This window comes from Malaclemys terrapin, chromosome 1 (assembly GCF_027887155.1).
Source record: "Malaclemys terrapin pileata isolate rMalTer1 chromosome 1, rMalTer1.hap1, whole genome shotgun sequence".
NCBI lineage: Eukaryota > Metazoa > Chordata > Testudines > Emydidae > Malaclemys > Malaclemys terrapin.
In genome coordinates, this window is record NC_071505.1 from 281,122,216 (window position 1) to 281,147,861 (window position 25,646).

Sequence of the window (25,646 nt, forward strand, 5' to 3'; positions counted from 1 at the left end):
TGTTGCAAGGGCAATGTATTGACAGAAGAGGCTGACAGTGAAATCACACAAGAATTACATGTCTCTCTGTATATATGGAATCCAACGGTGAGTGTGTATTACAGATACCACATGCTAGCAATTTGCAGAAAATATGAGCTGTTTCAGCCCTCAGTCCTGAAGTGTTGTCTTTTCAGTTCAAAGTGTAGCAGCTTGTTCTCCTAGCACTAGAGGTCCCTGGTTCAGTTCCTGGTGTGTGGGCCAAGAAGGCAGCCATCATGTACACAAAGGAGGTTGCCAGAAACAGACACACATTTCCTCAGAAGAGAAAGTAAAAACTACGAAAGGAAATCAGGACCATCATGCCAGAGCAAGGGATCAAAAAGTGAAAATGTCTGGAGAAAGATGTGAGTAAGGGGTACATTGGATACACCAAAGTGGTTTGGAAGAAGTGTAATAAGATATCAGGGAAAGATATACTGTAATTTTTGTGGATACATACTACATAGAATTAGTTTTAACTGTAAGGGAAGGTAACATATACAACATGTAATTGTTTTATTGAAAAACTGGTAAGTTACAGATATACTATTAAGATTAGTTTATCAGTAAAGAAAATATTGTTAATATTGATCAGGGACACAGACAAAATACTTGGCATATATAATTTCAGGGAAAGATGTTGTCTGATACTATTACCCTATGTTGTGTAAAAATGTTCAGCTACTTTATTTTTATTACTGTACTAATTACAGAAATGAAGGATAAAAGAATATCCTTCAAATGTTCTGTACTTTTGAAGTTATTTTCAGGGGGAAAATATTAAACTGGAGATTTGATGTTGGACATTGAAATGGAGCTTTATGTTCACCCTGATTCCTAAATCCCTTATTTGTAGCCTTATTTGAGCATATTAAACTCAGGATGCAAATATACCTGTCCATGTGAACACTGATTAGAATGAAAAAATGAACAAACAGCACTGCTTATAAAAGCTTTCAGGATTTTCAAAGTCAAACTGACAATGTAGTATATTATGGGCAAGGCAGTGATGTTGATTCAGCTACAAACATAGATGTTAATCTTTCATGACTAAGATGATTTCCTCCTGTCTTTTAATTATCATCAGATTTATTTTTATTTCAGTTAACATCTCCATAGTGAGCTATTTTAAATAGAGCAGCACACTGTAAACCTTCAAACTTCACTATATTTTACTAATCATTGCATCAGCATTAAAATAGACATGCTTTGATTAGTATGAAAGCAAGTCAGTAGAGTAAATCAATGTTGTAAAATAGTATTCACAAGATAAAGTTTCAGCAAATACATTAGCTGCAGTACATCTAATGTTTAATAGAATTGTTGTATAACAAATGTTGCATAGCACAGATTAATCCTTTTTAAAAGTTAAAGGAACTGGTATTAAATGCACTACATTTTAATTTGTAATATATTTCATTGACTATCTGAAAATCAGCCACCTTTTTAAACAATTCTGCTCTATTGCTAAGGAAAGTACTAAACAGCTGTCATACAAAACAAAACCTTGAAAGATAAAGAAAGAACACTTAAGGAATTGAGAAAGAAAATCAATAAAACACTGGCAGAGCTAGGAGTCTTCTATCCTTTTTAACTATGTCATCACTAGAAGGCTAAGCTCAGTTTACTTAAGACAAAAAAGTCAAGGTGAATTTCTTCATTTTTGGTGCAAAGTCATCTGACAATGTGTTACAAAGATGTGAAGGTGAGTAATGCAATTGTCACTTTTAAAACACTGTGATGTATAGCTAATGATTGGTTTCAGAGTAGCAGCCGTGTTAGTCTGTATCCGCAAAAAGAACAGGAGTACTTGTGACACTTTAGAGACTAACAAATGTATTTGAGCATAAGCTTTTGTGGGCTACAGCCCACTTCTTCGGATGCATAGAATGGAACATATATTGAGGAGATATATATACACATACAGAGAGCATGAAAAGGTGGGAGTTGTCTTACCAACTCTGAGAGGCCAATTAAGTAAGAGAAAAACAAACTTTTGAAGTGATAATCAAGATAGCCCAGTACAGACAGTTTGACAGAAGTGTGAGAATACTTATATGGGGAGATAGATTCAATATTTGTAATGCCTCAGCCATTCCCAGTCTCTATTCAAGCCTGATTGTATTTAGTTTGCATATCAATTCAAGCTCAGCAGTTTCTCATTGGAGTCTGTTTTTGAAACTTTTCTGTTGCAAAATTGCCACCCGCAGGTCTGTCATTAAGTGACCGGACAGGTTAAAGTGTTCTCCTACTGGTTTTTGAATGTTATGATTCCTGATGTCAGATTTGTGTCCATTAATTCTTTTGCGTAGAGACTGTCCGGTTTGGCCAACTTACATGGCAGAGGGGCCTTGCTGGCACATGATGGCATATATCACATTGGTAGATGTGCAGGTGAACGAGCCCCTGATGGCATGGATGATGTGATTAGGTCATATGATGATGTCACTTGCATAGATATGTGGACAAAGTTGGCATTGGCTTTGTTGCAAGGATAGATTCCTGGGTCAGTGTTTTTGTTCAGTGGTGTATGGTTGCTGGTGAGTATTTGCTTCAGGTTGGGGGGCTGTCTGTAAGCAAGGACAGGTCTGTCTCCCAAGATCTGTGAGAGTGAGGGATCGTCTTTCAGGATAGGTTGTAGATCTTTGATGATGCGCTGGAGAGCTTTTAGTTGGGGGCTGAAGGTGACAGCTAGTGGTGTTCTATTATTTTCTTTGTTGGGCCTGTCTTGTAGGAGGTGACTTCTAGGTACTCGTCTGGCTCTGTCAATCTGTTTTTTCACTTCATCAGGTGGGTATTATAGTTTTAAGAATGCTTGATAGAGATCTTGTAGGTCTCTGAGGGATTGGAGCAAATGCGGTTGCATATTAGAGCTTGGCTGTAGACAATGGATCATGTGGTGTGTCCTGGATGGAAGCTGGAGGCATGTAGGTAAGTATAGCGGTCAGTAGGTTTCCGGTATAGGGTGGTATTTATGTGACCATCGCTTATTAGCACAGTAGTGTCCAGGAAATGGACCGCTTGTGTGGATTGATCTAGGCTGAGGTTGATGGTGAGATGGAAATGATTGAAATCATGGTGGAATTCCTCAAGGGCTTCTTTTCCATGGGTCCAGATGATGAAGATGTCATCAATGTAGTGCAAGTAGAGTAGGGGCGTTAGGGGACAAGAGCTAAGGAAGCGTTGTTCTAAGTCGGCCATAAAAATGTTGGCATACTGTGGGGCCATGCGGGTACCCATAGCAGTGCCGCTGACTTGAAGGTATATATTGTCCCCAAATGTGAAATAGTTGTGGGTAAGGACAAAATCACCTAATGATTGGTATTTCTGACATCAAAAAAGAATTCAAGGAATATTTATAACCTATAACCCATTTTAACTGAGAAATACAAACATTTGTTACAAGCCCAAGAAGTAACTGCTGTTTTGTAGCTTGAGGAAATATTATTAAACAGTAATTATATGTAGTAAATAATTTTTTATCTTTTAATACTTAAAACTTAGAATTGAAAATAGCTCATTAAACCATTCCACTAATGTTAATTGAAAATTAACTGTGATTTTTTAATCTGTAAAAATGATAGTACCATTCTGTGTAAACAAGAGAATGAAGGCCCAATCCAACTCCTTTTTAAGTCAATGGAAAGTGCTCATTCATCTCAGTCAGCACCGAACTAGGGGATCCAATGGCGGAACTTTAATGCTGTTAGCAGGGTAGACTGGATATCTTATCTAGGGCCATGTGCACGAGAGAGTGACCTATTGAACTATGCACAGGAGAATGGGCATAGGACTGGCAATTAGGAATTATTGAGTTCTTATACCGGCTCTGACATTGACTTGCTGTGGAACCCTAAGTAAATCCCATAACTTCTCTCTGTGATCAGTTTCTCCATTAGTAAATACCTCTGAAGTCAGGATGGTTCACTCACTATATGGCATATCCTGCATAATTCCCATGCCCTTTCTTAAGTATAACCATAATAATAAATAATAATAATAATAATCATCCATTGTCATGTATACAATCAAAATATAAATAAATTCCAAATAAAGCAACAAATCTTAGATGGATTGTGGATAAGCAATATTATAAGTCACGTAAATGGGGTTGGTCAGCACTCTTTTCCCTTCTCCTATATTGAGGGAGCACAGAGTTCCATCCTAGAACACTCTTTTCCTTCAAACGTAGAGAAAAGATGGCCCAGTGCTTAGGGCACTAGCATGGCAACAGAGAGAGCTTGGTTCAGTTCTCTTCTTGTGTATCTTCTGGCAAGTCACTTAGCCTCCCTTTACCTCAGCTTCTGATTGGTAAAATGAGAATAATAGTACATAAGAACAAAGAAACGACCATACTGGGTCAGGCTAAAGGTCCATCCAGCCCAGTATCCTATCTTCTGACAGTGGCCAATGTCAGGTGCCCCAGGGGGAATGAACAGAACAGGTAATCATCAAGTGATCCATTCCTTTTCGCCCAATCCCAGCTTCTGGCAAACAGTGGCTAGGGACATCATTACTGCCCACCCTGGCTAATAGCCAATGATGGACCTATCCTCCATGAATTTATCTATGTTTTTTTTTAACCCTGCTATAGTTTTGGCCTTCACAAAGTCCTCTGGAAAGGAGTTAAACAGGATGACTGTGCGTTGTATAAAAAAACACTTTGTTTTGTTTGTTTTAAACCTGCTGCCTATTAATTTCATTTGGTGAACCCTAGTTCTTGTGTTATGAGAAGGAGTAACACTTTATTTACTTTCTCCACGCCAATCATGATTTTATAGACCTCAATCATATCCCCCTTTAGTCTTCTCTTTTCCAAAATGAAAAGTCCCAGTCTTATTAATCTCTCCTCATATGGCAGCCGTTCGAAACCCCAAATCATTTTTGTTGCTCTTTTCTGAACCTTTTCAAATTCCAATATATCTTTTTTGAGATGGGGCGACCACATCTGCATGGAGTATTCAAGATGTGGGCATACCATGGATTTATATAGAGGCAATATGATATTTTCTGTCTTATTATCTATCCCTTTCTTAATGATTCCCAACATTCTGTTTGCTTTTTTGACTACCGCTGCACATTGAGTGAATGTTTTCAGAGAACTATCCACAATGACTCCAAGATCTTTCTTGAGTGGTAACAGCTAATTTAGACCCCATCATTTTATATGTATAGTTGGGATTATGTTTTCCAATGTGCATTACTTTGCATTTATCAACATTGAATTTGCCATGTCATTGCCCACTTACCCAGTCGGAGAGAGATCCTTTTGTAGCTCTTCACAGTCTGCCTGGGACTTAACTATCTTGAGTAGTTTTGTATCATCTGCAAATTTTGCCACCTCACTGTTTACCCCTATTTCCAAATCATTTATCCAGATCATTCCCTACCTCATAGAGGTTTTTGTGAGGCTCCTATTACCATCATTATGGGAACACCATAAGTACCTTAGATAGATATCGCTAAATCTTCTGGCCCCAGAATTTACACAAGATGCTAGAATTCTCTAGACGATAGCTCTATAGCATACACACATACAATGTGTGATGTAAAACCAGGAGAGAAGGTATTTGAACCCCCAACATAGAATTAATCATTGCTAAAGTATTATAACAATATTCCTGAGTTTGATGAAAACATGAAGGACTAACAACTGCAAAAACATTTTTGGGTGATTAATCACTGACATATAAATAACTATAGAATGATCAGTTACACAGAATGAAGTCATTGATTTTGGCCCACTGTCATATGGCAACAATCCCACTCTCCGTAGACTACCAGGGCACCTAAATCCCAGTTTTAGGACTTCAAAGATGCACAAAACTCCCACTGAACCTGAAAGTGCCTAAATTTACTCACTGCCTACATTTTTGCAGTGAAAAGTTCTCTAGGACCTATGTTTCAGCATCTGAGCATACACACTCCAGTCTTCCTGTGGGCATCTGGAGCTGAATTTCCCACCTAAGCCACAGAATGATTCACAAACCAGGGAAGACAGGCATTCAGCCACCTAAGTTGTGTGCTCAGAGGCCTCTGAGCAGATCAAGCACCTTTAGGCAAAAGAATCATGGGCCGGAGGGAAAAAAAGACTTCCCTTATAACTTTTAGCCCAGTGGTTAGGACAGTGGTTCTCAACCCACAGCCCACAGGTCATATGTGCCTCAGTTAGCAAATAGCTGTGGCTGCTTTCTGGCCCTGCATGGTGGAGTCCAGATCCAGCTGCTGGCTGCTGCGCAGCCCGGCACGCTGGAGTCCTGCAGTCCAGCCGCCCAGCCCACACTGCAGGGTCTGGGATCTGGCTGCCCAGTTCCACACAGCGGATCCAGATCCCAGCTGCCTGGCCCACACCCAGCCCTCCGCTCCTGGCTTCACTGGACAGGGCTGCTGGGCATGAGGGACTGTAAGTGGTTTGGAGGGGGACTCTGTGTTTCTCAACCTGCAGCCCACATAACACATTGTTGGCCACATATGCAGCCCATAATGATAAACAGGTTGAGAACCACTGGATTACGGCATTCATCTGCAATGTGGGAGACCCCCTGGTTCAAGTCCCCCATCCATCTGAGTGGGAGAAGGAATATGAACAGGGATCTGCCACAACTCAGGTGAATACTCTAACCACTGAGCTACAGGGTAACATTATGTGGGGCTTCCTTAATCTTTCCTGTTGAAGCTGCTTCACTGCGGATAAATAATTAAAGAGTGATTGCAGTAGCTTAGATCTTGTGTCTCCCACATCCATAGTGAGTTCTCCAACCACCAGGCTACAGAATCGTTTTCATATCTCTGCACTCTCTCTCTCCCTCAGATTAGTCTTTGAGAGAGAGCTTCCAATGGTTACAGTATTCATCTGAGAGGTAGCAGATCCCTCTTCAAATCCCTTCTCCCCCTAAGGTGGATGGGGGTTTGAACCAGGTGTCTCCAACATACCACATGAGTAACCTAATCACTGGATGAAAAGTTATAATGGAAGTAGTCAACATCATCCTCTTCCTCCCAACCCTCCTTGCTAAAACAGCATAGTGCCTCTGGGAAAGAGGGTTCCCAGTTGTGAATCATAAGCAGAGATTCTCATCTTCCTGCAGCTGGATTTAGGTGCTTACCTCCATGAGAGGGGCATGGTCTAGGACACACTCATCTAGTCAGCATCTCCTATTGACTAGCTTAGACAGATGCTGCCTAGCATATTGGCTTCTGTGAAGCCATGTCTATACGTACATGTAGGTGTTGTAAATCCTTTTGTGCATTCAGCTATGAAGAACTATATTGTATCCAAGTGAATCTCTATAAAAATTGGGGTAATTGGAAGTTGTACCTATTTATGTCTTGCAGAGTGCTGACTCCAGTGTCAGCACTTAACAAATCATAATTATTACTCTTGCAAAAAGTGCTATGAGATATTTAATGACTACAGGCTGACATATCATCCAAACAATGGGGCTTCTGAATAGTTTGTTAGGGCACTGAGTCAGCACTGACTGAAAAGGAAGGGATAAATCAGTGGTACTGAATTATCAGCTTTTTGGGATACTAGAAGTGAAGGCATTAGAAGCATAACCTTGCATTGTCTATTTTGAGCTGGTTCTAACACTCCTGTTTCTTATAATTCATAGCAGTTTGTCTGCACTACTCACTAGCCCAGTCTGTCTTTTTAAGTCAGCGTAAAGAGTAAGTTGTATATCGCATCTTATGACCTGTGTACTACTAAATTGGTATGGAAAAATCAAGGGATTCTGTGTCTTTAATTCACATGAAAGCATTTACACCTTCTCAATGTCTGTGGGGCAAAATACCATGCAAGACACACAAACATGATTGACAGTGAATGGCACATATACAATCAGCTGTGGTAGGATACTATTGGGGAAACAGGAAAGAAACATATAGGGCTATATTCTGATATACTAAAGCCAATGGGACTTTTGCCTAAGGACCTCAGCATTTGATCTACAGCAGGGGTCGGCAGACTCTGGCACGCGGCTCGCCAGGGTAAGCACCCGGCCAGGCTGGGCCAGTTTGTTTACCTGCCATGCCAGCAGGTTCGGCCGATCGCGGCTCCAATTGGCTGTGGTTCGCTGTCCCAGGCTAATGGGGGCGACGGGAAGTGGCGCGGGCAAGGGATGTGCCGGTCGCGGCTTCCCACCGCCCCCTTTGGCCTGGGACAGTGAACCGCAGCCAGTGGGAGCCGCGATCAGCAGAACCTGCCGACGCGTCAGGTAAACAAACTGGCCCAGCCCACCAGGGTGCTTACCCTGGCGAGCTGCGTGCCAGAGGTTGCCAACCCCAACCTACAGAATCCCAAATGTGCCTAATTCATAGAATCATTACAAAAATGCTTCTCAATAGGGAGTCCTCACAGTGAAATACTTTTGAAATATTAAAATGGTGACCAGAAATTCATCTAACATGTTGCCTGCATTTTCACTGTCCTAAGAATTATTTGTAAACAGAGAGAGAAGATAAGGAAAATTATTCAAACTAAGGCATTCCTTAAATTAAACATATTCTCTTTTGCTCTGCAGCAAAGATTACGAGAAATCTCTGTCTAAAACACTAAATACCCTAATCCCAAAGAATGTACAAGTCATTTTTAATATAGAATGTCCATAATGCCAAGAAACATAAGGGGCTTGAAAATATATTTTATTAAAGGTGGTATTGTAAAGTGGGCTTAAAATCAGGCCAATCTTCTCTGAGATAGTTTGATAAGCAAAACATATTAATTAGATTTTTCTTCTGACTGATGGCCTCATCCCAAAATGTACTGAACACCCAAAACTCCTACTGATCAAAACTGAGATTACTTGAAGTCAACATCTCTCAGCATTGAGTCCATAACATGGAGCTTTTGGCGTAAATATTGAATCCAACACTACACCAATGCAAAAGTGAGATAGGTTCACTTTAATCCCAAACCTCATTTAGTGCAGGAAGGGATGGGAGGGGTAAAGCCACTCTCACAGTTTCAGGGTAACTACAGTGTGTTCTTCCTCTATGGTCCACCGAGGGCACCCATTTTTAGACTTCTGGTTTACAGATGTCACTTCTCTTGGACCAAGACACACATACCTCTCCCTTCTGACTGAGGATTTCCCTGTCTTACACTATGACACTTCCGGCAAGCCAGACTGTCTACAGGGCCAGTGTCTGTGCTTTTCTTTCTCCCCAGTATAATGCCCGCAGCTATCAATTTCTAAGCAAGCACATTTATTCTTTAGGTGAAAGTGTTACAGAAAAAACAAATATATTAAAAACTAATAAAAGATCCTACATGCATTCTAAAAGCTTGCCATGGATCATTCCAGCTCCAGCCTTAGGATCTGGTAGGTATCATTCCTTCAAAACCCACCACTGGGTTTTTCTTATGTTTCTTTCTTTCTTACTTCATTACTTATTTCTTACTTCATAACTGTCTTGGATTCAGAACCAGAATACAGAGTGGGCAGATCAGCCTATTTCTATACACAGTTTGGGGCTTCGATCTCCACCCTCTGGGAGCAGGTAATCCACAGACAAGTAACCACTTCTCGGGGCATAGCTTCTAAAGACCAGGTTTATGCATAACTGGAGGTGGGGGAATTTGCATTCACATCTCCCTAGGTCAGTGGCGTAGCCAGCTTCTAAGAGGAGGGGGAGCAAACAGAAAAAAGGCGCCCCCCCGGGCTCCTGCTCTGGCTGCTCCGCCCCCCTTTGACTCCTCCTCTGGCCTCTCCGCCCACCCTTGACTCCTCCTCTGGCCTCTCCGCACCCCACCATGGCTCCTCCGGCCCTGCCATGCCACGCCCATGGCTCCCCCCCCGCACCTTCGGACGCGCCCACCACCCCGCCATGGCTTCCAGCCACACTGCGGGCCGCCAGCCTGTGCTCCCCCCTCCTCCAGCCGGTTTTGGAACATGTGCTGAGAGGAAACGGCTGCTTCCCTTCCACCCCGCTAGCTACGCTACTGCTCTAGGTATTTCCCAGGAAATCCATTTCACACTTATAGTCCCAACAAGCCTGTTCTAATTTGGCACAATTTCAGTATAGACCTTTGAACTCCAAAGCCTCACATCACATCTCCTCACTAGAGAGGTTACATAAAATCATGGCCCACAATAACACAGATACTTTGCATTTAATACAATAAGGTTTTCACAGGATATTGTAGGAAATTGCCTTAGCTGTTGTAGACACCATTGGGCTTCCCTGGATTGTCAGACTGGCTAGGGGCTTACTTGTCACCCAGCATTAGCGAGACCAGCCTCCAGGCTGCTGTAACTTGTGCTCCGCTACAATGACCAAGTGGTGTTTCCTCATCCAACTGACACTCTCAGTACACTCCATTCTCCATAGGATGAGGCTAGTGTAAATCATTTTTGCAGACTCTAAACTGACCTCTGAACTTCCTTACACTAAGGGTATTCCTCGGGGGTCAATTCTGGCCAGCTATACAGCCCCTTTACACTGTGGAAGGGGCCAGGTTGAAATGTAGAATCTGGCCCAGTGCCTTTTCATTTCACAATCCCATGGCAGGTTTGAAGAGAAATAAACACCCCGCAGTGAAACCTAGAGATTCTATAAATTTCAAAAAGACTTCCCCATGCTGCATGTCATGAGGAAAGGAAAATCAAATGGTGGCTGGAATGTTCCTTTTCTATCATGCTAAAGCGTTTGTTCTCCCTTATGACATATGACTGACATGCTGGTAGTTGACCTAGGGATTAAATAGCCATTTATATGTATACTACCAATACCTACAAAGTGTAAGAAAATATGTGACAGGTGTAATTTACATACCTATCTGGTGTAACAAAAGCTTGCTGTCTCTTGATACAATTTCAGGAACACACAAATATGTTATTGTGTTAGCTTAAATATGAAGCCAAAAATCTTTGATTAAACATAGTAACATTTATACTTGTCATCCCTAATGTGAGACATTTAAAATGTATTTATTTTACACACAACAGAGCTGGTTGGGTATTTTTGATCGGAATGGAAAATGTCGTTTAAAATTTTGTATCAAGAAAGTCAAAATAAAATATTTAGTTTCACATCGGTTTGATCTGAGTAGAATATTTTGGTTTTTGAAGCGAACCAAAATATTTTCTTTCAAATTTGTTCAGCAAAATATTACACTGCATTTCACTATCAGTGCTTGGAGTAGTTGGGGCCTCCATTTTCTCCTATGGACTGGGATCCCTGGAGAAATACATCTCCTATAATGCAATGTGGATTTCCTTGTGACCAAACTGTGTGGTGCATCATAGATGTCATATGATTATGAGTGCATTATGGAAGGGGTAGAGCAGCCTGGGAGCCTGGTCCATAGGGGAGAAAGACCTTGTCAGGCCCCAAAGCTACAACTAACGTGAGGAAATGCCCCAGAATGGGACAATGCAGTTTAATATTGAACTGACTCAAAAAGGAGCATTTGGGGTCTACTAAGTAAACCAAACAAAAATATTTTGATTTTGGGAATGTCAAATTGTTTAATTTTGATCAAAAATATTGAAACAAAACCCATCTTGTCTCTCTAATGGCTACAACAACATTTCATGAAATGGAACAATAACATTTCCAAATATAACACTGCTCTACAGCCAAAACGCTTCTGAAATAAATGTAGTCAAACTTTACTAATTCTGGGTCACTCAGAACGAAAATGATGCTTAAAATTGTTGATTGGCTCTAGTTTTCAAGATATGCTATTGGGTCAGTATATACGACCCTTGACTTGGGAATGGCAGAGGATAAGTGAGTTATAAAGGGAAGGGATCTCAATTTAAACCAGAAATGACTAAAATACATCTTTGACAGGATCTATGAATAAATCTATGACTGGGTTTGGACAGTTCTTGCTTTTTAGGCAAAACAATGAATGATGCAATCTGAAGCTGCTATTGTGTCATACATGATATGAATTGCATCATGTTATTCCTAGAAGTCATGGATGATGCAATCCCAATGAAGCTTACATCACTCTGCTGAACAAATTGCCCTATATCAGCTCTAGAAATCATACAGTGTCGTGTTCTCTTATTTGTCAGTGTTTGATTTTGCAAAGGGACACATTTCTGTTTGGCCAAAGTGAGCAGAGATGCCTCGTACTTGTGTGAACAGTGCAGATAACTTCTGCTATGTTTGTGGTGAAGTGACTTTTGCATCACAAAAGCGCAGTATAACCACTATGGCTTAAGAAAGACTATCACCTTTATTTTGGCTGCAAAATTGGAGATCAGGACAAGATGGGTCCCACACATATGCTGCAATACTTGTGCAACAAATCTTCACCAGTGGTTGAACAGGAAAAGGAAATCTATGCCTTTTGCAGTGCCAATGATTTGGAGAGAGCCAACAGATCATACCAGCAATTGTTACTTCTGCATGGTGCCTCCAGTTGGGAAAGGTGTGTCAAAGAAGAAAAAGTGGACTGTGCATTATCCAAACATTCCATCAGCTATACGCCCAGTACCTCATGGAGAAGGACTGCCGGTTCCTGATGCACCAGAATCATTCTCACTTGAGTCAGACGAGGAAGAAGAAGAGGATGAAACTTTTGGTCCTGAACCATCAATGTCACAGGACCCACATTTTCTCCCATCCTCCTCCTCGGAACCACACCTCATAACACAAGGTGAACTGAATGACCTTGTCAGGGATTTGGAACTACCCAAGAGTAAGGCAGAGCTGTTGGGCTCCAGACTACAGCAGTGGAATCTCCTGGCAGGTGATGTTACAGTTTCCATGTTCCGTGACCGCCAAAAGGATCTTGTCCCATTCTTCTTCATGGAAGGTGATCTTGTAGCCTGCAACAACATCGATGGTGTGATGGCAGCCCTCAACATCATTCATGATCCAGATGAGTGGAGACTGTTCATTGATTCATCGAAGACGAGTCTTAAAGCTGTTTGACTGCATAATGGCAATGTTTTGCCATCAATTCCAGATGGTCATGCAGTCCATATGAAGGAAACCTATGACAACATGAAACAACTTTTGAGGTGCATAAACTATGACCAACATCAGTGGCAGCTTTGTGGCGATTTGAAGGTTGTTGCTTTTTTGCTTGGTCTGCAGACTGGATACACAAAGTACTGCTGTTTTCTTTGTGAATGGGATAGTCATGAAAGAGCTTCCCACTACATCAAGAAAGATTGGCCACTCCGACAGTCATTGGAGCCTGGGAGGAAAAGTGTTCAGCATCCACCACTTGTTGAATCAAAGAAAATTTTGTTACCACCCTTACACATCAAGCTGGGTCTGATGAAGAACTTTGTCAAGGCCATTGACAAAACACAAGCAGCTTTCAAGTACCTCCGTGGAAATTTTCCAAGGTTAAGTGAAGCTAAGATAAAGGAAGGTGTCTTTGTTGGTCCTCAGATTCGTGAACTTCTTCGAGATGATGCATTTGACCATGCACTGTGTGGCAAGGAAAAGACGGCATGGAAAGCCTTCCAAATAGTGGCAATAAATTTTCTCGGAAACAACAAGGCAGACAACTACTGGTTGTTGGTGGAAAACCTCCTCAAGGCATACAAAAGCCTTGGTTGCAACATGTCACTAAAGATACATTTTTTGCACTCTCATCTAGATTTTTTTCCACCGAACTGTGAAGCAGTGAGTGACGAGCACGGCGAGCGATTTCACCAGGACATTGCAACAATGGAGAAAAGCTATCAGGCAAATGGAGCCCATCAATGCTTGCAGACTATTGCTGGACAGTGACAAGAGATGCTCCATTTAATGAATACAAGAGACAAGCCAAGAAGCGCCGAGTAGACACTGAATAGGATTAAACTATGTACAGAATAGTTTTTTGCCTTTTGTTTCATAATAAATTTTATTGATATAACCCTTTTGCTGATTTTTAAAGTGTTACATAAACAGGACAGGTGAAATATTATCATGTTAAGCAACCATAAACACATGAAAAGACCTAGGTTTACAATTTATGATTAAAACTCTACTATCTACACAATATACATAGACATAAAATGTAAAAACTTAAATATCTTATAAACAGTAGCCAATCAGTTGTATTAATTGTCATATTTGAATTCAGCACATCAAAATACATAATAAATAGCACATTTTATCTCTGAAGCAGACGATTTCTCAAAAATTGTAGACCAGTGTAATTTCTCACAGAATAGAAATTCTGGAAAAAAAAATGATTATGAAATGCCAATGTTTTGTTTGCAGTGCAACCTTAATTTCATTCCTTGGTGCATATTAACCTCCTTCCCCACAAGTTTTTCATCCTTGTCTCTCCCATTGCTATCCCCTCCTAGCCTGACTCCTTGCCCATTGGCAGTGCAATCAGAATGCCTCCTCTTTCTCCTTATCTCTACTTGGGAACGTGCAGGGGAAGTTGGGGGTATCTGAGAATAGTGGAGAGACTGTCTTTCTTCTCTCAGTATCCACGCAACAGAGAAGGTTGGCAGGCAGAATGAGCAAGTGCAAGGGAAATTCCTCTAGCTCTGGAGCGTGGGGCGTGCTTAGTACACACAGAATCTTAGAATAATTTACCTACCAAATGCTAAGAAGTTTCTACTGAACATATAAGAGCTGAGATATTCAGAGGCTCATAACTTGACCAACTTTGATTGTATTTTGATTGGATGGGGAAAGGCACTTCCCTATCAACAAAGTGACTTCCCTGCCAAATGCTAAATTTAAGGCCCTGCTCCAAATCATGGATGTGCTAGACCTTCTCTGTAAAATAGTTATCACTTTTTTAACACAGGCAAAACATTTTTTTCCCTAACCTAATTCTGAGAAATGGCTGAACCATTTTATTGACGTTTTCCCAAAAATAAATAAATTAATTAATTAATTTAGCCTAAGGCAGAGACCCAGCATAGACTATTTCAGCCCAGGCGGTTAACGTTTGACAAAGTTATAAGCTAAAGAAAGCAGGGGTTTTATATTGATTATATTGTCAGGCAACCTTAAGTATATATGGCACTACCTGTGTTGCCTATCACGTACGTTTTACGTTTTGCTACAAACTATTTTCATCATTGATAGCATGATATCATGATTAGTCTATGAAGAAATATACATTCAGGTAGCATAGCTCAAATATTTGGAAATGTCTTAATTAGGGGGTGACATATTTCTATTTTTATCTAAGGTTCTGTTTGCTACTTTTAATTTTGACTTTTGGCTGCATATATAAAGGAAGTTCCTGTGGAAGCAGAATTTAATAAAGTGGCGGGAGATAAGCAGGTCAAATATTTGGAGGAACTAGAGTGTACCAAAGGGAAGGAAAACTCTCATTAGCATGAAGAAAAAATCAGTGCACATCTGTTGAGATGTGGATATACTTTGTGGAAGGACGCCAGTACCTCCAGCCCTGAACCTACAACTGTCAGATTGCAGCTTAGAGGGTGGCTAGCCCTGCATGCATGAGGAAAATAGGTAAAGGGGAAAGAGGTCAGCCATAATGACACACTGTTCAGTATCAGTGCTGAGGCAACCCTCCTTTAAAGTGGTAAGGTGCAACAATGACTCACTTCCCTCCCCAACCCTTCTTTCACTTTCCAGCAGAGGTGTCTGAAGGCAGGGGGATAAAGCCAGCTAAAGGCTGGAAGAGCTGCGGCTGGAACATGCACTCCTCTGCTTTAAAATTATATTGAGGTTAACAAAATAAATGTATAGTAGTGAGTAAACCTGATTTTACCACTTCACCATTCCTTAATACCTGTATCATGATCAATGGAATGGAAGTCAAAGGGTCCATGTTCCCTAGAAGGGTTATTAGTGAGGGGAAGCCAGGGAAACAGAGAACAGATGGAGTTAGGTTGAAAGCCTAAATCAGTGCAGGGGGGTTTAATAAATGTTCCAATTGTTCAACTCAACCTGCATTCACTTTCACTCATTGCTAATAAAACAAAACCTGGGGCAAAATACAGCTTTAGTACTGCCCCATCTATCAGGTGACTCTCTTTTGAAGTTCTGCTATTCGAGTGGAATGCTAGCACATCAATGAATGCTATCCACACTCCATAGAAATGACAGTGAAGATCTGAACACAAGAACATAAGTTTTCCAAAGCTTTGATTCAGCCTTATTACATCCAAAACAATTCAGTAAATATTCTGTAATGTAAGTAAGCATAAGGAAGTCTTTTTGTAAATATAAAGTAACCTCTAGTGGTGATAATGTAATTTTATTTGTGTGGTAGCTGAAATACTTTATTATAAAGATTAAAGAAGGATGCAATTGGATGCATACTGATGCCTGAGTAAAATATATAAGACTGGGATTAAAACTTAAATAAAATGAAAAAAAAAAGCCTGATTGTATCTAATTTTCGTAAGACTTTCTGAAGAATGGAAGAAGTTCAAACAGTGATTGATATAAAGAGCCAGAGGAAAAGCTACAGATCTTTAAGAATTCTTTGTTACGGCATGTGGTAAGCAAAGAAATGCAGCAGGTTTCTAACACACTGACTGGATGTTGTTTTAAAGATTTTCATTAAATTCTGTAACTAATAAAGAAGATAACATGTGAATGTGTGGTGCCTAAAGGGTCTGATTTTGTCTCTTGAATATGCATTTTGATATTATTTTACTCAGAAGTCAGCGATACAGCTCACGCTTGACTCATGTATTTTTACATTAAAAACTAAAAAAGGCTTAATTTTAGGCCAAGTTACCTACAGTTGAACCCTGAGATGCTAGATGGATTTGTTATCTTTTTTTCTGCATCCTGAGCTAATCTTTCTTACTATATGAATATTGTCTTGTTACCTTTAAGAGGAAAATATATGGTTATAAGGGAAGAAGTAAGCAAAGGCCTCTTAAGGTCCCCATACATTGTAGACTCTAAAAAAGTGAGCGGTTCTTCTCTCTCTCCTCCCACAACTTTTAGATATCTATTTAACACTAAAAAAGTCAGAAATAAGTTGTAACACACTAAAAGGTCTCAAAATATACTTCATATCAATACAGATGTTTCAATTCATCTCCCAATAAGATGCTACCGTTCGGCTTCTCTGTGTCCATCCAGGTATACTTCCTTGCTGAAACAATCAAGATATAACATAAAAAAACTATAAAAGTAAAGCTTTGCAGGAAAGTGAGACCATACACCTATGTGTCTCCAAAATAAACATCTCCAAAATGGTTTTGGGAACATTTCTTATCTATGGGCAAGCTAGACATTATGGTTCAATCCAACCACTAATATAACACTTAGCAATCTGCAAAGGAAACAAATAATTTAATAAGTAATCTCACAACATTCCCCATAAGATGGAGAAAAGTAAACAATGTTTTAGCCAGGAAAAAAAGGTTGTTTAAAATTAAAATCAAATTGGAGAAAACTCTGCTTACTCTTAAGAAAAAGATAAGATAAACTCTCCTCAAATTAAAGTTCAGAGTAAGGAGAAAGAAGCTTCCAGAAGGTAATCACCAAGCCACTACAAACATGAGAAAACTTTTCTTCTGTAGTTAAATGGCTCAAGAAGAAATCTCAACAGAAAATGGTGCCAAAAGACTACTAAGCAATTCAGTTAGTGATATTTTAATTAACAATGTTAAAGAAGGAATTAAGGAATTCCAAGAAGACAATGGAAAGATGGACTTTGCTGACACTCAAATGACACCTACTAGATGGCTAGGAAACTTATCAGGACACTTACATTTTCCAGTTAATGAATGACCACCTGCAATAGAAGGACATATCTCTTTAAAATTAAAACAGCCAATGGAACATTGCTAAATATGTATTTTTGGAGTAGACCAAATCTCTTAATACAATTGAATGGAAGAATAACTGCATTAAAAGGTTGCAAAATCCAATGTCATTGTTCTACCTCTATTCAGAGTTCATGATTCTCTCTCCACTAAGAGATCTGATTCTCCTTACCTGAAAGATCCAGTCTTCACCACAGATCACGAGGTTCCAAACTTTGAGATGTCCCAATCCTGGGCCAAGATGAGCCCTCCAATTCATGTAAGCAGGATTCAGTGACTGCTTTCCCAAGAGAGTTTTCTTTAACTAAAATTCCTTTTCAGACAAGAACCTGGATTTTGGAAATGTGGAGGTCCAAAGTCCCAAATATAAGGAACCTAGGAAAGAAAAAGCTTTCCTGATGAACAAAAATATCAAGAGGAAATCATCAACAATCCAGAAGACTCCCTGGACAAAAGAAAAAAAAAAGGAAGGGTGAGATAAATGGAAAATTGTTCTAAAGCATAGGAAGACTTAAAAATTAGTATGTACCGCTAAGACTTTGTAGGGAATTTCTATACCTTGAAGGAAGCCAGAATGTGGTCTTGGAGAGCGAAATACTGCCTTTCTATAATCCCAAACTCCCTTGTAGTTAATATTCTTGTTCCATAAATCCAAATCATTGTGCTGGATCATAATTCACCAACTTCCATAATCATAAATCACCAACTTCCATAGGTACTATTAAGATATTCTGATTCCAGTCTAATACAATCAAGAAAGACTGTGCTAAATGTAGAAAAGTAATAGAGCCTTAAAGTAACCTAAAGATTTAAAATCTTCTCATAAGAATCATAACTTGACTGAGCTACAGGATTTAAACCTAACATCTTGTAAGTACCTGCCTAAATTCAATCCTTTGTTTTTCACCTAGAAAGCAGTGTAATTTACCAGCTTACTAAAGCTATGTTGCCGTTCCTTAAAGAACTAACCTTGAACTTATAACTGTCTTGCTGTGATGTTCAAAAGTCTGGAACTGCACTGTAAGTTGTTAGATTTCTATGAAAATTCATTCTTTGATGGTTAATTTTGTTTTGTTGTCTTGCTTAAACTCAATTTCTAACTTGGTGTTATTAAGAACTGGTAACTTTGTTAAATCTCTGCTCTGCTCTTTACCTTGCACACTCACTTCCTGCAGCTGTCTGGTCTTTGCATGTGTGAGCGAGTGTTACCTGATGGTGAGAAAAGCATCTTCAGATCTCTCTCCCTTGGAACATTACACTGTGTGTGTGAATGAGGAAAGCTATGTTCTGACTCCAAAGTGTCACTTTAGTCTTTATCGGTGTACAATACATTTTAGCATACTTTAACACTGTCTTTAATAGTGTTGTGCATTTCTAACTACAGCGTTAGCTCTACTAATGTGTTAGTACCTTATACTTCAAAAGAACCTCATTTTCATTTTTGTGTGTGATAACTTACATTGTTACTGGTTTACCTTGATATTTCACATACTAAGAACAGTGTTTTCCTTAGTTGCTCTTCTATATATCTATCTTGCTAGTGTTTATACTCTCTCTATATGTGTGATTTGTCTGTGACTATCTGTATCCAAAAGTCTCTCTTATGCAAATTAATTGAATGACAAAAGCACCTTCTTTATATCTAACTCAACTTTTCTAAATTGCTCACCTTGACTAGAGTCCAGACTGCAACCTTACAAACTACTTTACCATCTTTCACCATTTCCAAACATTAGCTAATTAACTCCACTAAACTCAGTGCTAATTTATTCACTTTGCAACAATCACAGTGCATATGATTATTAAATCTCTGTTTTCTATGCTGACACAATAACACACTTCAGCTAGGCACATATATCTAAACATTGCTTAATTTTATGTTATAGTGGTCTATGACTGTGAACTTGCCTTAAGTATCATGCTTAATAATTTTCAGAATATTATTTTATTAAGACAGAAATAAAAGTAAATAAAAATAATGTTAACTACCAGTTAGTTTTTTAAAAGGTGAACAACCAGTTAATGCTGTTAGCTGTTAGCTGTTAATGTATTCAAACAACCTTGTTTTAATTTATTTTATATTTAGAATTGCATGTTGCTTTAAATATTGTTGCATTGTATCAATCATTTTGTTTGCCTTTCATTTTATGTTGTATATTTCATTTGTGTAATCCTTGTTATTTTAATTGTTGGTTTCTTTTATCATTTTTAATTACTTCAGTAAATGTTTTCTTCATTTCAAAGTGAAATTCAATTGTTTATTTTGTGGCCTCCCTTAGATAATCTGTGATAAAGCTTATGTGGATTACCCCCTGAGTAAAAACTCATTAATAACCATAACCAATAATTCCATGGTTTGATTTGGTTTTCCTGAACTAGTTATATGAGGAGCAATTAATTATGTTATTTCTCTCCAACTGTCAAATTTGACTTTGAAACTTACCTGATGTTCAATTCCTTTTTACTCTATCAAAAGTGAGGTTTAATTTCTTCACTTATGTACAGAAAACTTGGTGAGACAATAAAATAGACAAATCTTTAACAAAATTTAACACTAGAAGAAAGATTTTTTCTATTTTAAGAACTTACTAGCTGTCTAATAATTATTTTACTTTCATATTTATCAAAGTTCCATTAAACTTCTACTGAAATTATCTAAGGTAACTGCCATTTTTCATTTCTCATGCTACTCTTGCCCCTTAAGTTTCTGTCACTTCCTATCTATGTTGCATTAAAATTACAGTATTAGGCCAGACTGGTTTCCTACATGCAGCTGTATTGACACATCAGGCCTTGGCTTCCATCTCTTTCTTGCTCTCACATCTGTACATCTTAAATGGATTTCATTTCCGAAAACATTGCTCAATTTAGTCCCAAAGTTATTTACGTTCCACACAACATAGTGTCCACTCATATTTATTGCTGAGAATGATTTGCATCAGAAATAAAGAATCATAAAACAAATTAGAGAAAGAGATATTTACACTTCAGGAATAAACCACACCACATTTTAAGCTTCTTACAGGAGTAAGTTTTTGTCCATCATTTTGAGTCTTTGTCACACATCATGCCCCACATTTGGGCCTTGGCACGTTGAGAGGTTTGCCCACATCAGAACGATTTGGAAGTGCTATGTCACTAGCATACTCAGTCTCCAGAGATAGGGGCAATTCATCACATTACTCCACAGGTTCCTCATTAAAAAGTGATATGAATGACTTCTGATGGAAGTCCTAAGCAAAGATAGTGGGCATCTATAATACATCTGTTACCATGGTATCTGAGTTATGAAGCCAAGTTATCCAGGGACAGGGCTTTTTTGGTGATTTTGAGAGAAGCAGTTTGTAAAATAGAGAGAAAGAGAAAGATTGTCTTCAGGGTGGTTGACAAGGATATGCATGCAATATCAGGAAAAAATGTCTCACTTTTGTACTGTTTCAGTGACAGAGAACACAGAATATTGTGCATGTGTGGTGTATAAAAATGTGTATGTATATTGGCTGGCATGATACTAATAACTTACTCTTTCATGGATACTTTCATCTAAGGATCTCAAACTGCTTTACAAGCATTAATTAAGCCTAACAATATAGTGAGTTGTAAATATTCATTTTATATGTGGGGAAACTGAGGTACAGAGAGTTAAGGAACTGATTTTGTGAGGTGTGTAAGCCATCAATTCCCATTGGTTCCTGGGGAAATGAGGACACTGAGCATCTCATGGGTAGGGTTCAGAATTTCACAGGATTGAGCCCTAAATCATTGACAGTGGATGCCATTAAAATCATTGTTATTGACTGCACTGTGGCATTTACTTTACCTGAGGTATTTGCAGAATTGCCTATATTTAAAATAGGGGTCTGCTGCAAACACAACTGAAAATGGTAAATATCAAAAATGTAATGGTACCCAGTGTTAAACAGTGAGACTGTGGCTGAGACAGGTGTAAACCTCACAAGGTTCAATTCCCAGTTCCCTAAACTAAGCAATAGACTGCACTTCCTGCTAGTTGCTAGCACTTTTCCCACTCCTGAATTTTGACCCTTGAACACACACCATACTAAGAGTAACATACTTTGATACATCAAGCTGCATAGAAATGAAAGCAAGAATAGATTCCACTGCTAGCTGCAGCATTCTTTATAAGTCTCTAAATCGCACACTTTCCTTCAGCCTCCAAAAAGATAGTGTAGATTAATCTCTTATCTCTTTCTAGCCTAGAACACTAAGAATATGTATTACAGAAACTGGATGTAAATCTGTTACCTCTAGAGTCAATATCTTATTTTCTCTAAAGGACATTGTATTGCATTTTCCTAAGACCTCAGCAACTAACGCAGCCCTAGGATGTTGATTTTGCTATATCAAATTTATCATCTGTCTGTGAAAAGTAGAAGCCTGCCTGGTTCCAATAAACTGGGATTATCCAAGAATGAACAGAAAGTAACAAGCCACTACATTTCAGGAGCATGGATTTAAGAAAGTGTATTGATCATATTCACACATGTTAGAAGGCATAAATGTAATCCCTATGTTTGAATATTAATAATACTGTGCCAGCCATGGCTGTATTTCTTGTAAATAGCATAGCAAGGGCCTGATTCTTTTCTCATGTCAGTTTTACACTGATGCAAATCTATTGATTTACATTTACTTATTGCCTTTAATGGAGTTATTCACAATTTACAGTGGTATGAGATCAGAATCAAGGTCACTGTGGCCTGGATATTTTAAAGTATTTAGTTGCCTAAAGATACAGATAGATGCCTAGGGATTTTCAAAAGCATCCAGAGGCCTAATTACCATCAAAATCTTGAATGGTACCTTAGAATATGTGCTAACTACTTATGCTAAACTATATGTTTGACCTTGTATTTAACTGTAACACTCTGAGTACCTTTCCCAGACCTGAGGAAGAGCTAGAACGCTTGTGTCTCTCACCAACAGAAGTTGGTCTAATAAAAGATATTACCTCACTAACTTTGGGCAGGTCTACACTTAAAAAGCTCCATCAGTGCAGCTGCACTGATGCATCTGTGTCTCTGTAGCACTTAAATGAAGATGCTTCTACTCCAATTGGAGAGCTTCTCTCATTGGCGTAGTTAATCCGTTACCCAGGATTTCAGAACCCAAAGCTTTTGGTAACTTTTACTCTTTGGGAGGCAGTGGCAGGAAATAAATCAATGGGGACATGGCCATCCAACCGACAGATGGTTGGCAGAAGCAGTACAATACAAGAGCGTTTTCTCTTAAATCTTTTCTTTATTTAGTCTCAAGCACTTAACACATGTCCTCAACAGGTTAGTAAAAGATCCCCAAAACCCCAGATTCACATTTACCTAAGGTGTTGAGGAGATCTCAAGTGGATAACTGTAAACATCCAGTGGCTGGCCTTCTGTCTGCAGAGAAATGTGAGAGGTGTCTAAGCATTCAAGTGTCCACCAAGCTCAGATTTATTCCTCTTTATATACCCAATTTGTTAGCTTGTTCATCAAAAACAAACAAACAAACAAAAAACCCTGCTGAGCAGAAGATAAGTGTATAGTTTTCCAGCCTGTACTATTCAGTGAAAGTTTATTCTTTATGCAAACAACACTCAAAAATTTCTCTGTTTGCTAACATAGGAAACTTAGTAGAACACAATCAATCAATTAAAAGCTTTCTGTTAATATATTTAAATTTTCAATAAATTAATTTTTTTCTGTAACTCGTTAGTCCTTTGAAGTCTAAAAGATTGCATAAAACTCTGGGATGAGGACTGGGGTCAATGATTCCACTCTTCAGACACAATGAACTATCACAAATCTCACCACTTTCTGCTACAAATAACAAACAAACAAAAAACCCTACCAAAACACTGCACTGTATGCACAATTTCATTTCAGGGAAGAGGAAGAGAGTACAAACCACACATTACAGATATTCGTCATGTTACATAATGCACTGCTGGTAGGCGCTCAGATAGTAGAGTGACAAGAGCAGTATAAGAACTTTTATAGACTAGACTAAATAGAATTTGCTTACATAATTATAAGCTTGGGAATTATTTTAGGTATTTATTAATGGACAAATACCAATGACAACATTGGAGGTCAGTTAAATTAGGATACCATTTGTAGAAAACCGGTCTTTGTAATTTTAATCAATGTAACATTTAGAGACAAAAGGGCCATCAGATCTTCTGCAGCAGGTGGATGCTGGTCACTGTGGGAATAGAAAGAATTACCTACCCCCACCTATTTATAATGCTGAACAATCAACAATATGCATTGTTGGTATGTTTTGCCTTCCTGTGCAGCATCAGACATTAGCTTTGCCTGGAGCCTTGATGGATCAATGATCTGATTTGGTATGAGAAATCCTATGTTCCTTTATTTCAGTAAATCAGTGTGTGGATCCAGTCCCTCAGTAGGTGTAAACTGGCATAGTTACATTGATATCAATGGAGCTACACCTGCTGAGGATTTGGCCCCATGCCCATACACATCACTTATTCAAGCTGAAGCATTCATTTCCCACCCCACCTCCTCATATACAGATTGATTTCTCCATAAAACTCCAAGTAAATCAAGTCCATTGATTTAAGGATAATCTTTAGGTTAAAAACATATTTAGCAAGTGTCGGGATAGCTACAGATTTCTTTCTGATATTATGGAAGGCAGCATTGAAGAGACCATGCAGCTACTGGCACTTGAGCTATGCATAGCAACAGTGACACAGTATAAAAGACTTAACTTTACCCTGATTGAAAGAAGGTCATGCTGCTTTTTCTGCCACTGGAACATACTTTTACCTCAGTGTCCTTTGTGAGAACTCTCAACAAGTTAAAGTGTGTTGAAGGCAGTTTCCTTAGTCAGATTTTTATAACAAGATGTCCTTCACTGCTCAATGTTACAGGGCAGTTGAATGCCAATTGGTAATGGAGGTCCCTCTAAATAAAAATGAAATATTAATCACACCTGCTTTAAAAGAATAGATATACACATGAATCTGGTTTTGTTTAGAGCTGAAGGTTTTCGTTTGTTTGTTTCAGAAAATACTGATTTATGCAACCGTCAGGTCTGAATGCATGCAACACAACTTTCTCAGATTGAATTCCATTGATTTTCTATAACAATGTCAAGCATTCAATTCATCACCGCAGCTGTGGGACTGTAATAAATAATCCCCTCAGAAAGAAAGTGATTCTTCTCTTCTTAAATACATAGGTGAACATCTTGTTCTATTGCTCTTTCTATCTGTTGTAGCGTAAGCTGTGGGGTTTTAGAATTTCCTTAATCCCTATCTTCATTTTCATTTAGGATAACATGCTTTGTTTTTCTCATGACCTTCTTTGTGCTTTTGCCTCTGGTACAAACTGTTAGAATTGCATGTCATTCTGCTTATGAAATGTGAAGAGATGTAAAGAGCAAAATAAATGCCTGCAAATTCAGCTTTGAATAATTAGCAGTAATATGTGATAGTGGAGGAAGCTGAAAACACCAAAATAGCCTTGAAAGATATTCTTTCAGATGAAAGGTTTGTCTTTGAGAGGTATAGGAGACTTGTAACAAGCACCGCATGCACAAATTAATATTTCTAATGAGATCTGCAGTGTTTCTGATCCCACTGTCAGTCATAATCACTTTTCTGATATTGTTAGTTCTGGTTATTTGAGCTTAATATTTATAGCCTAGGATTTTCATTTATAAATTTTAGTTTGATGGGTTTTGCACTCCACACTAAATTTATTACTTGCTTTGTTATTGATTTGTTAGTCATTTACTATTCTTTTTCATACATATGATTTAAAGTTGGTAAATAATGTAAAGACATTCATTTAGGCACCTTCAAAAGTAATGTTTACCACAAACATAATTTCACACTAATGCTTATAAGAAATGACATACTGTTTTCAGTTAAATGTTTCCCTCCAGAAAGTCCAAAAATACTCA

At 38.7% G+C, this 25,646-nt stretch overlaps 1 long non-coding RNA gene across 1 annotated transcript in view; it reads left to right on the plus strand.

The window, feature by feature from the left end:
• Positions 1-297: 297 nt before the first annotated feature.
• Positions 298-25,646, plus strand: part of LOC128828706 (uncharacterized) — a 54,551-nt gene continuing 29,202 nt past the window's right edge. Inside the window, exon 1 of the long non-coding RNA XR_008443224.1 lies at positions 298-386. This is a non-coding gene — a long non-coding RNA (uncharacterized LOC128828706). The remainder of the gene's footprint in view (positions 387-25,646) is intronic.